This window comes from Hemibagrus wyckioides, linkage group LG18, assembly GCF_019097595.1.
Source record: "Hemibagrus wyckioides isolate EC202008001 linkage group LG18, SWU_Hwy_1.0, whole genome shotgun sequence".
Taxonomy (NCBI): domain Eukaryota; kingdom Metazoa; phylum Chordata; class Actinopteri; order Siluriformes; family Bagridae; genus Hemibagrus; species Hemibagrus wyckioides.
Window position 1 is genome coordinate 6,565,001 of NC_080727.1, and position 12,500 is coordinate 6,577,500.

Consider the following 12,500-nt stretch of genomic DNA (forward strand, 5'->3'; position numbering starts at 1 on the left):
AAACTGTTAAAATGCATCTGTTAATAAATAAAATACTGATAACAATTATGATTAATTGCATAGCAAAATATATTACGTTAACAAGGACGATGAGTTTTTTTTTAAGAATGTAAATCAATAGATTTGAATACAAGTCATCATCTGTTAATAAATGAATTATTGACGGAAACGTGTGTAAATATAAATAGATAGATATCTATAAGTCAAACGTGGATTTGCATCTAATGAGAGGGAATTAAAATGTCACAGGATGTAAACACCTCAAATAATATAGAATGTAAAGTGCAATAGAAGGGAAACATACTGAGTAATGTATGAATAGACACATACTGAGGTATAAAGAGATTGTAAACTTATAGACTATATGGACACCCCTCCAAATCACTTAATTCAGGAGTTGGGCTCAACCCCTTAGTTCCAGTGAAAGGAACTCTTAATGCTTCAGCATACCAAGACATTTTGGACAATTTCATGCTCCCAACTTTGTGGGAACAGTTTGACAGGATGACCCCTTCCTGTTCCAACATGACTGCACACCAGTGCACAAAGCAAGGTCCATAAAGACATGGATGAGCGAGTTTGGTGTGGAGGAACTTGACTGGCCTGCAGAAAGTCCTGACCTTATCCACATAGAACACCTTTAGGAGCAGAGACTGTGAGCCAGGCCAAAACTGGGACGTCTGCCTTCACATGCACATGAATTTAATATGGAGTTGGCCCGCATGTTGCAGCTTCTTCTGGGAAGGCTTTCCACAAGGTTTAGGAGTGTGTTTTATAGAGGAATTTTTGACCATTCCTCTAGAAGCACATTTGTGAGGTGAAGCACTGATGTTGGACAAGAAGGCCTGGCTCGCAGTCTCCGCTCTAATTCATTCCAAAGATGTTCTGTCGGGTGGAGGTGCAGGCCAGTCAAGTTCCTCCACACCAAACTCGCTCATCCATGTCTTTATAGACCTTGTTGTTGTTGATGTTGGAACAGGAAGGGGTCATCCCCAAACTGCTTCCACAAAGTTGGGAGCATGAAATTGTCCAAAATGTCTTGGTATGCTGAAGGGCTGAGCCCAACCCCTGAAAAACAACACCTGAACTCAATGATTTGGAGGGGAATCCCAAAACTTTTGGCAGTATAGTCTAAGTTTACATTCTCTGTATACCTCAGTATGTGTTTTTTTTTTAGAGAGGTAGAGGCACTCCACTGGTTATTAAAAAAAACGTTAGTGGTCCATTTTAGACTGTACACCTCTTCTATATTTATACACTAGATGCTTGAGTACATAGTGTGTACATTATTTGGGCCACAACCATTGATCTGTTGCTGCAATGCATTTCAGATTAAGAGATTATGCCGAGCTGTCCTGTATTGTCTGGCTTCCTATTTCCCTCTTTCATACGTTCCATCCCTCTTAATCTTCATAAGCTTAAACAGCTGGGGGTTTTTTCCCTCCCCGCCATCTCTTTTCCAAGCCTCAGCTCCATCTGTCTGCATTTGCATCCTTTGCTCTTGATTGCGAGCCACCAAATTGATCTGAGATTAGATTAACTTTTAATAAGAAGAAATCCTTCGCTCTTTAGCACAGACAAAACATGCCATGTGCGGCACAAAGCGTTCCTCCAGCCCGGGTGATTATGCTGTTTATCTTTGTTTAGTGTTTTTAGGACTCAGAAGCTACAGTGTCGGGTACGTTGTTGAAACGTGAAAGCAGGGTTGTGAGGGTGTTGTGGTTAATCATTACATATGGTTCATTTTTCATGGTGTTTAATATGATATTGGATGAAAATTTTATATTTTGACAAAGCAGGGTCCACCTTCAGCTGGAGGTTCCTAAGCAACTCTAAGGGAGCAAAAGGAGTAAATCTAAAGCATGGGGAAATGTAGGAATCACCATGAAATGGCATGAAAGCCCTGAGTATTTTGTGTGGAAGCAGGATGTCAGAGCTACTGCGTGTTGAAGTGCTTGATGTTCGCTTAAATATAAAGATCAGCAAAAGAGGTTTTACCGAAAGCCTTTTATTAACTTTGGAAGATTTCCGCCACGGTTGACCATCAGCAGCTCCCGCGGTGATGTAGAGCTGCAGTAGATGCAATGATATTACTTATGATATATATGAAAACAAACCCACGAGAGAGCATTCATTTGCAACGAGAGTCAGCGACTTGAGCAACATCAACCACTGGTGACTAAATGTGGGTGTGTCCAGAGAAGTTAAGCGTCATAAAAATGTACTTGATGCAAATTTGGAGCAAACTCCCAACGAGAGCGAAGACAGTAGAGCGCTTGTGATCCTTCATCTCATATGATGTGATGACTTACAAAATTCTTCCTCCAGAATGTTTCATTTTAGCAGCAAGAAAACTGATTTGTTGTCAGAAATAGAACACTAGATGCACCATTCACCGATGAACGTTATTGCTATGGCAACCATCAGCGATGAAATTGTCGTGTGAATGTAGCGTTACTCTTACAGATGGAAAAATCAGGTATTGTATTAAATGAGGAGTTAATCTGTTTGTGTGTGTGTATGTATGCATTCTAGAAAGCATTTAACTGAACTATTAGTATGAGGGATTCCTCTGTATTTCCTGAATAATTAAAATTAAAACAACAATATTTACTACATGCACCGGCCAGGCATAACATTATGACCACCTGGGCACCCTGACTGGTCTGCGGCACACGCAACAAACTGCGATGCACTGGGTATTCTGACATCTTTCTATCAGAACCAGTATTAACTTCTTCAGCAATTTGAGCAACAGTATCTCGTCTGGATGGATCGGACAACATGGGCCAGCCTTCGCTCCCCACGTGCATCACTGAGCCTTGGCCGCCCATGACTCTGTCCTTCCTTGGACCACTTTTGATAGATAATGACCACTGCAGACCGAGAACACGCCACAATTGCTGCAGTTTTGGAGATGCTCTGATCCAGTCGTCTAGCCATCACAATTTGTCCCTTCGTCAAACTCGCTCAAATCCTTACGCTTGCCCATTTTTCCTGCTTCTAACACATCAACTTTGAGGACAAAATGTTCACTTGCTGCCTAATATATCCCACCCACTAACAGGTGCCATGATGAGGAGATAATCAGTGTTATTCACTTCACCTCTCACTGTTCACAATGTTATACCTGATCAGTGTATGTACAGTTACAAAGTTCTGAAACACCAGTTTCAATTTCTAGGACAAAAATATTATGTCAATTATGAGGTCAAGGAGTACAATGAATTCAGAATTCTACGATTTTTCCTTTGAGACCTTTCAGACATTCTTGACCTCATATTCAAACACTGACTCCTTCTCACGCTGGAGGGTCAGAGGCATGGCAGCAGTGCTAATCTGTAGAAACTGTGCTTGTGCTTCAGGACTGTATAGTAAATCCGTGTGGATTGTCCCACCACTGTTTTGTTGATCTGTAAGCTCAGTTAATCCTCTCCAGCTCTAAACAGTCCTGGAAGCCTTGACTCACGGGCGAGTTTGGCTGTTACCATTTGTAAGGTGTGATCATGAATAACTCCTTTTCTATTCCCACGCATATGTTAATCTTCTTTCGGAAAAAAAGTTAGGGGGTGGACGGAAAAGTCAGCAACACATCGTACTTGTGATAAAGCCAGCAGCGTGAGAAGACTACAGGTGTATCCTAGTCCTTTCCCACTGCTGTGCTGCTTAGTGGTCATACTTTCTATCTATTATAGTTCCTTATTTTATTCTAAACCCTTCCACAAGAACACAGATATCCATTCCAAACATTTTATTGATGCACATCAAACATTGCTGAGTACACACAGTTTTATTAAGTTCATTGCACACGTTCTATTGATCTTTTCTGGAGGAACACCTAGAAGGTAAACCTGATGTCAGACAGGGTTATTTACTGGAACTGAGACATATGGTAGACTCCCAGATTATCGTCATTCCAGTTGCTTCTAAGTATTTCGGCACAGTTATGAAGTTGAATGAATTTTTGTTTCGTCGGACCTTAAACCTTCTCACACCTCATTTCTCTTAACTTCATTGACGTTTGAGTGCTGATGAGCTTCTCAGGCAAATCAAATATATTATAAACCAGAAGCAACTCGATCAGCTGTTCTTTGACGTGACAAAAGTTTTTCTTATGTGGAAAGTCACTAATCTTTTCCTCTTTTTTTATTTTTTTTATGAACTGTATTTTACACAAAGGAGTGTTCATGTTCAAGCTTAGAATTGATGCTGAATGCAAGATCTTGTGCATACACCTTAAAATGTCCTGCTGAATTATTATGCTTTGCCTTAAAAAATTAGCATATAAGCGAGCACAACAAACAAATAATTAAATGTGTAGATAAATAAATATGTGAATTTGTGACTGTGAAGCTCTGGTTGTTCGGGTAGAAAATGGCGACAAAAGATGTTTGTTCATTATTATTATTATTATTATTATTATTATTATTATTATTATTATTATTACTTGTACATTTTTCCAATTCTATGCCTTTTGGCCCTCTCAAGTAAACACATATGCACAAAATAAAACCCGAAACTAAATCATGTAGTTCAACAGAAAAGCGTTTGTTGTAACACTGGGAGATTAGAACTTTTATATTTTTCAATGAGCCCTGTGATGGACTGACGACCTGTCCAGGGTGTACCCCTGCCTCTCGCCCCAATGTGTGCTGGGATAGGCTCCAGCAGATCTCCCTGACCCTAATTAGGAATATGGCGGGTATAGAAAATGGATGGATGGATTTTTCATTGATCTGTAGCCAGTAAGCTAAACTGGTCATGCTCATGTATGCAGAACTGAGCAGACAGGACTTTCCCCACCAGTGTTGCACTGCCCTGAGACATAGCAGGAGCAGCAAAAGGTTTTGAAAAGATGTGCTTTGTCGGCTTCACATGTCTCAGAGGAGGCACATGGTAGCCTTCATCCTGCCTGGTGTGTAGCTGTCATGTGATTGTGGAGAGCTGGATGGTGAGTGAGAATTGTCAGGGGAGCAAACTGGGAGCAAAAACATTTAACCACTGTTCAGATGAAGTTTAAGTCAGTGCAGAAACAATCAGCTCGGTCTCTCTCGATCTCTCTCTGGAGTTTGATTGAGAACGATAAAGGCACAAGAGCTTGATGTAAACAATATAAAGGTGTAGACAATCACTCATTACCTGCTCTTTCTCCACATCACAGAAAATAAACTACAGCTAGTGGTGTGGTAGTCAGTATGTTGAGCAGAAAACTACAATTGAAACAGAAGCTGCATCAACTGGTCATAAGAACCGTGTAGGATATGATGGAATGGAGTAATACTGTATTTTTATCTCTGTTCAATAAGAGTTTCACTGTTTAGACGCTATTTGATCGAACATTTCCGCCTGACTATGGGAAAACAAAAGAGTGAGTCACTACGGTCTTCCTTTCTACCAGTAAGCTATCTAAAGTATATGACTAAATGTTTGTAAACACTAATATATGCTTGTTGGAGATCCCATTCCAGATTTAGTCCACTGCGCTTTTAGAAATTACCTCCGTCATTCTGGGAACGTTTTCTGCTAGATGTGGGGATTTGCTTGTACAGCCACAGAGGCAGTAATGAGTTTGGGCAGCGATGTCTGGGGTGGAGTCAGTGTTCAAGTTTATACCAGAAGTGAAAGGTGAGGGCTCTGTGCAGGACACTCGAGTGCTGCCAACTTGGCCATCCTTTGCAATCCATGTCTTTATGGAGCTTTGAGGCATTGTCGTGCAGAGAAACTTGTAAAGCTACAGCATACAACAGTTTGGGGAAGAACCACATATAGGTGGTGGCTCAGGTGGTTCAAGTTCTGGGTTGTTGGTCAAAAGAGCTTGGTTTGCTGCATCATAGCTGCCCCTGCGCTCTGACCCCAACCACCTCAGCTGGGGTATGAGAAGACCGTGCTGTGATGTACGTGTAGCGATAATAATAAAGGCTTCTTCTGATAATAATTTAGGGTTTGATGTCCACAAACTTTTGGACTTTTGGAAGCAGACTTCCTTTTAGTAAAACAACAATGTGAGGGGAAGAAAGATGAGAAAGACGAGTTGCATGAGAAACGTAGTACTTAGGATTTCCCAGAAGGAACAAAGCAGGTAAAGGTTTCTGGCACACAGAGAAAAGGAGAGAGTAAATAAGGTGCACTCAGCTGTCTGTGGGATACAGGCACCGCCTTTTGTTTACAGACGGAGCCGCACTTAAAGAAGCAGTGACGGAGAGATAAGATGCTACCGGAGCTGGCCTTGCCCTTTACGTCCTTGTCTGTTTTCACATTCTCATACTGCGATAGTTGGTATGATTTCCTCATCAGAATCAGAAGGTCAGAGACAGACAAAAAACATTTTAATGGTGAGTGTTATTTTTACAGACTAGGCTGTGTGGTTGATTTAATTTTCCTCATGTTCTCTGACCCCTGAGGCTCAGCCATCTGGTCATTTGGGGCAATTTCCAGCCGATTCATTATTTCTATTTTGGTCAAATTGTCCACCGCCATTAAAATGTTTTGCTTATTAAGTGATTGTCTATTAATTCAGGGATAAGAACCACCTCCTCTGCAAATTTACCCTCACATTACACAAACACAGCGATAATGCTCTGTGAGAAGCACAACACTGGACACGGTGTCCCAGGGATGCACTTTAAGAGGACTCATTAATGAGGACTGATTGACGTCTTGTGAAATTAACGCTAATACCATCTAATGAACTTTAGTAATCAGGATTATGTATTAGATTTCGTTTTCCATTCTCACTTGTATGGGCAATTCCCAAGTTCATAGATTTGTTTATCTTTTTATAATTTTTATAGTTTGCATCCCAGGAACACTGGAAGCGTGCACTCACTTTCGTTCACTTGTTCACGCTTGGGAGTAATTTAGCACAACCAAACCACCTGTCTGTATGTTTTTAGGCAGGGAAAGGAAACTGGAGAGTTCCCACGGGTTTCCTTTGGGTTCCCCAGACAGATGTCTGTTTTTAAACCCAGTACTCATGAGCTGAGAAGCCTAGCCCTGGGTGATATCAATAAAACTCCAATAGTGTTCTATTGTGCATCTAGTGCTCCTGATGTAGTGAGCACACATAGTGAATAAGGCATTGACAGAATAAGGGACCACAGTATGACACCCTGGACCTGCCTCACATCCAGCTCTTGTCTAGATCCCAGCCAGAATGTGTTCATTTTATTAAGCTGTGTTTTGCTGCAATGTCCAGTGGATCAACATGCCTTGAAAGATATTGGACCTCATCAAAAATGTCTCTATAGACTGGACAGGAGGACGTACTGTAACTATGACAGACTAGCTAAGAGTATGTGCATTTGTGCTCACCCAAGTATGCAGAATTAATCATGAAAATCGCTAGTGCCATCCTCTTCTCAGCGTGACTTTCAGGCAAACACGTCTCCAGAACACTTCAATCCGAAAAGGCCTTGGGTTTCTGGCGCTGACCTTCAAAAACGATCCAGTCATCACCGATTACTCACATGTCCACTGCCCACACAGCAACCATCTGCACGACCCGTTCTGCCTTACAGTCACACACACACACACACACTTCTCAATTCCACAGTTGCTGTGATCTAACTAATAGAAGGAGGACAGATACGGGAGGAATTAGAACACAAAGAATTGAGCAAAAATACGCTGGACTTCTTTGATGCTGCAGGGGCTAATGTACCAGTAAAAAAAAAGGTAGCAATAACTCCAACTACATATTGAGACCAAAAAAAGTTTAGAAGAACAATAAAACATTATCAAGTGCTCTAGATTGAGGCTTTTATCTTTTGATTTCCAAAAGATTCTAGGGTGCTAATACTGGGTAAGGTCCATTTTGCTCTCCGATCTTCATGGTGTGGACTTCACTAGCTGCTGGAAATATTCCTGTCCACAGTGACGTGCAGATCTGTTAACTACACAGTCTCCGAGGTCAGTGAGGTCCACACAACTCACTGTCATGGTCAAGACGGTGATTTTGTGGCAATTATTGTATTGGAAATAAACTATTATAAGATTGTGTCCATAAAAGGATGTCCATGGTCAGCATGAATCCTCAGATCCACAGGTCCAGTATGTGCCAAGAAAGCATTGCTCACACCATTACACCAGTAGGTCGGGTCCATGGAGTCACGTTGTTGCCTCCAGTTTCTGACCCTGATCTGCATATCGCAGCCGAAATCGAGCAACATTTAAAACTTTTCATTTGTGCTGAACCTTTCTTTTAACTCTCAGCATTCAGTACTGATTATACTGAACTTCGATTGAGCTCGCTTACTCAAATACTAACGCAGTAAAAGTTTATTGGTGGTTCATCATACAAAAAAAAAAACTTCTTTCTGCATTAAGGAAGGGAAATTTCCCAACAGAGAGATAATTAGGAAGAAATATTCTGGTTGAAACTCCTCCTGTTCCTGTCCCAGTAATCATTAACCCAGTGCACCAGTAAGCAGTGTTAGCAGCACATTCCAGCACGCACAAGCAGGATTCAACGAAAACAGGAACATTTCCTTTCTTACATCCTGTACGAACAGGTTTTCTGCGTCACACGAAGTGGAACTGAAATATATTCGATGGTGCAACGTGAAAAGTAGAAAGCGGTTATCTGAAATTATCTCCTAATTATTTTAATTCAGAGAAATTAAACATGGACTAATTAGGAAATCAGAGATTGGTGGCACTGTGTTGAAAGATACCAAGAGCCAGGAAACTATCCCATTGTGAGAGTTTTCCTGTCTTTCCTTTTTCTACAGGAAGTCCATCAAGGACTAGAAGCAATGTGGGCAAAGACCTCTGCGATAAAATATCATGCAGTTTCCAACGTAAACAGAGCATCGGTTTGAGCTCCAGTCTCTTGCATGTGTTCTCTGTTACGTTTAATCCTCGTGGAATGAGAAAAGTCTAAGGCTTTAACTACCAAAATCAATCCTCACACCAGATCGTAAGTGAAGGTCAGTTAACAATCACAGTAGAGGCAAACAAAGTGACATTTAAAATATTTTTGTTCCTTCTGTCAAAGAGTCATGAAGGGGAAAAAATACAAGGAAGTGAATTATTAAAAACGGCTCCAGTAGCATCTAATTTTCTTTTCTACAGAATTGTTTGCGGAACAGTTGTGTCTGTACACAAAGAGAACCAGTTTCGGGTCACATGGATGGTTAAGCACATTTCATTTACCCACTCCTTCTTTCTAAATCTTCTTTAAAAAAAAAAATAAAGGAAACTTTTCTTACCCACCTTAGTCTGCTCCTGTGACATGCCACGTCCCTCCTCTCCAGAACCTGTGCTGAGAAGGAAAGGATTTTATTTTCTGTATGGCTGTGGTTTAAAGCAAATAAGTGCTTTATATGTGGACGTTACCGAGTGACCTTGTTGGAGAAATCAAAGGTTTATAGAGAAAACAAGGTTTATAGAGTTCACACAGAGAGATCTGAGGAATTGTCGTCAAATTTACTTTAGATTTTGGTACTTGATGGCGTTTAAAATTGGTAGTGACTATGGATGTAAAATAGTATTTAAAAGGTGGAAAGTGTGCTTACTTCCTCCTCTTGTCTGGGAGGTGAGCCATGGTTGTGTGAATTAGAAGGTGGAGACTCTCATCCAGCATCAGTGCCTGACCTCACGAATGCGCTTCTAAAGGAATGGTCAAAAATTCCCATAAATACACTTGTGGAAAGACTTCCCAGAAGAGATGAAGCTTTTATAGCTGTAAAGGGAGGGCCAACTCTGTATTAATCTCATATGCATGTAAAGGCAGCATCACAGTTTTGCTCTGCCTCGCAGTCTCCGCTCTAATTCATCCCAAAGATGTTCTATGGGGTTGAGGTCAGGACTCTGTGAAGTTCCTCCACACCAAGCTCACTCATCCATGTCTTTATGGACCTTGCTTTGTGCACTGGTGTGCAGTCATGTTGGAACAGGAAGCGGTCATCCCCAAACTGTTTCCCACAAAGTTGGAAGCATGAAATTATCCAAAATGTCTTGGTATAAAGCTGAAGCATTAAGAGTTCCTTTCACTGGAAATAAGGGGCCGAGCCCAACCCCTGAAAAACAACACCTGAATGAACCGGGGTGTCAAATCATGGGTGAAGGGGTGATTTGAACTTGAAGGGGTGATTTGAACTTTTGGCAACACAGTGTATCATCAAGGACTGATTAATATAAAGACAGGAAAGTGATCAGTGACTGCAGGGGGAGAGAGTAATATTACCAGCTGTGCAGCTAGAGCTGTAAGATTAGTGGTGGTTAAAATGATTGAATGCTCTGAACAAACTAGATAAACAGTGCCATCAAGTGTTTCCATGTTGCCAGGGTGAGGTAGGATCAATATTAGTTTACAAAATTTTACACCGGGATTGTTGTTTGTGCCTAAGTCAGTTCTGTAAGACCGGATCCTCTCGCTGCAGCCCGTGCAGATCACGTGTCCAACCTCATCGTTACACAGTTGGTCAGCCTGGGGAATTTCTACAAGAGCATATTTTTAGTCTTGATGTCCTGCCTTTGGATAAAAGTCTACATAACACCAGTTTTACAGAACCGAGTTCTGAGGAACAGATTCTTGCATTGAAGTAGGTTGACCACAAGGGGGCAGTGTTGCTCATTTACCCCATTACCAAGATGTTTTCTGCGTTTTCATATGAAGGGACACGGGACATGTTCAGAATGAATATACACAAGTCAGTCTCCTGTCATTTATTTGCACTACTGCAAAAAGTCCCTGATTTCTATTACTTTATATTTCATATTTGTGCCACAATTCCGGTACATTTATAGCTGAACTGCAGCCTTGCCAGTGTTGAGTCGTGTGTGTGGGGGGGGGGGCTGTGTGTGTGTGGGAGGGGGCTGTGGGGGTGTGTGGGGGGCTGTGGGGGTGTGGGTGAGGGTGGGGGTGGGTGGGTGGGTGTGTGGGTGTTGCTCTAGTATTTTTATTGCTTGGTTAGACACTGCACCCTAGGTGAAGCTGTAAGTTAAGTAAAAGTAAACATTACAGACCTTCAGTGCATTGTATCAAGGCCATTCCTTTAAAAATAAATGGGGAGAAAAAATAAACATCTTTCATTGCTCCAAGGGTTTTTAGATCCATCTGTATTTCTTTTGCGTTCGTATTTGTCACATTTCTACACCGTGTCTGATTATGGTTCAGTTCTGCTTTAGTTGATAGTCACGATTATTATCTCTAGTTGCAGAACTGTTGTTTATTTATTTCTTATTTATCTGATTGGTTTTGTAAAGCCGGTAATTCACACACTTTATAATGATTTATATCACAACTTGATCTCCTTAACCATTAATACTCTACTTCTTCATTTTTGGAAGGTGTTTGTAGATCCTTTTTCATATTTTAATGTTTGTTATTTGGATACGCAGCATATTTTTTGCTCACAATTACAGAATCCGGCGCTAACCAGATTCCACCATGGTTTTCCATTCAGAGTAGATCCTGAAGGGGCTTCGGCATTTTCGTGTTTAAAATAAAAAGTCCATATAAACACAAACTGCACATTTCCAAACAGGTTTTTTCAACCACATAATACACGTTTGGCTTAAACAACTATTTTTGTTTTACTTTCTATACATTTTTATGTACTTGTATTTTTAAAGACACTGGGGAACTTGCAACATCTTGGACGTCTATTTTCTGTACCGTTTCACATGGCCTAGATCTGTAAAAAGCAACCGTCCGTCGTTTCAGTTCTTATTATCGTGGCTGTAGCAAAAATTTCACTCGTGTGCATTTGTGCACAAACTCTACAGACTTGAACAAGCAAAGCAAAAGAATCCACGCACCGACGTGTCCTTATGTTATTTACTGCCTCGCTTACTTTCTCATTCTTATTATATCCTGTAATTTCAACGCTTCTCACACCTCGTGTTCTCTCTGGTTTGCATATCAGCATGTTCATTTCTGTTCACTTGGCAAAAATATAACGTGTCCGTCGCGTTTTGCATCTGGTGAGAGTTCAGCTTGGGCGTGAGTGAGTGCTGAGAGAATATCTCTATAACGTGTCCTTATTGTTTATGGATTGTTGGAACCGACCTTCGACGCACACGTCCGTCATCAACCTCACGCGCTCGCCCTTCCCGCTTCATTTCACCCCCCTGAGTTGCAGATGGCATGGCCCACCTCCTTTGACACCTGCTGAGGAGTGCACTATACAGCCTTGATGGAGGGGGGTCACAGAGTCACAAAGCAGACAGTGAAAGTGCTGTGGCACCATATCAGGCATGTTATAGGAGCCAGATGGCTGTCCTTCTGGAGTACAGAGCAGCTAACTATCTTCATTTTTTTCTCATTTCACATTACTGCAGCTCACTTTCACTTTTTTTGTCATGGGCAGCTGTAAAGGCACTTTTTCTTTAGCAGGGTTTCAGAGTCACGGGTTTTCTGATATTATTACAGATTAATCACACAGACATTCGAGATCCGCTCACTTCTGTAAAAAAGGTTCTGATCTAGAATGTTAGAGATGGTGAGATATGAAACTCTCGAGTCAGAGGGGGTGGTGAGTCCTGAGCGTGAAGTC

The 12,500-nt window shown here is 41.3% G+C and overlaps 1 protein-coding gene across 1 annotated transcript in view; it reads left to right on the forward strand.

Annotated features, from left to right (window-relative positions):
• npdc1a (neural proliferation, differentiation and control, 1a) overlaps positions 1-12,500 on the forward strand; it is a 19,854-nt gene that overhangs the window by 1,063 nt on the left and 6,291 nt on the right. The gene's annotated exons all lie outside the window — the stretch shown is intronic.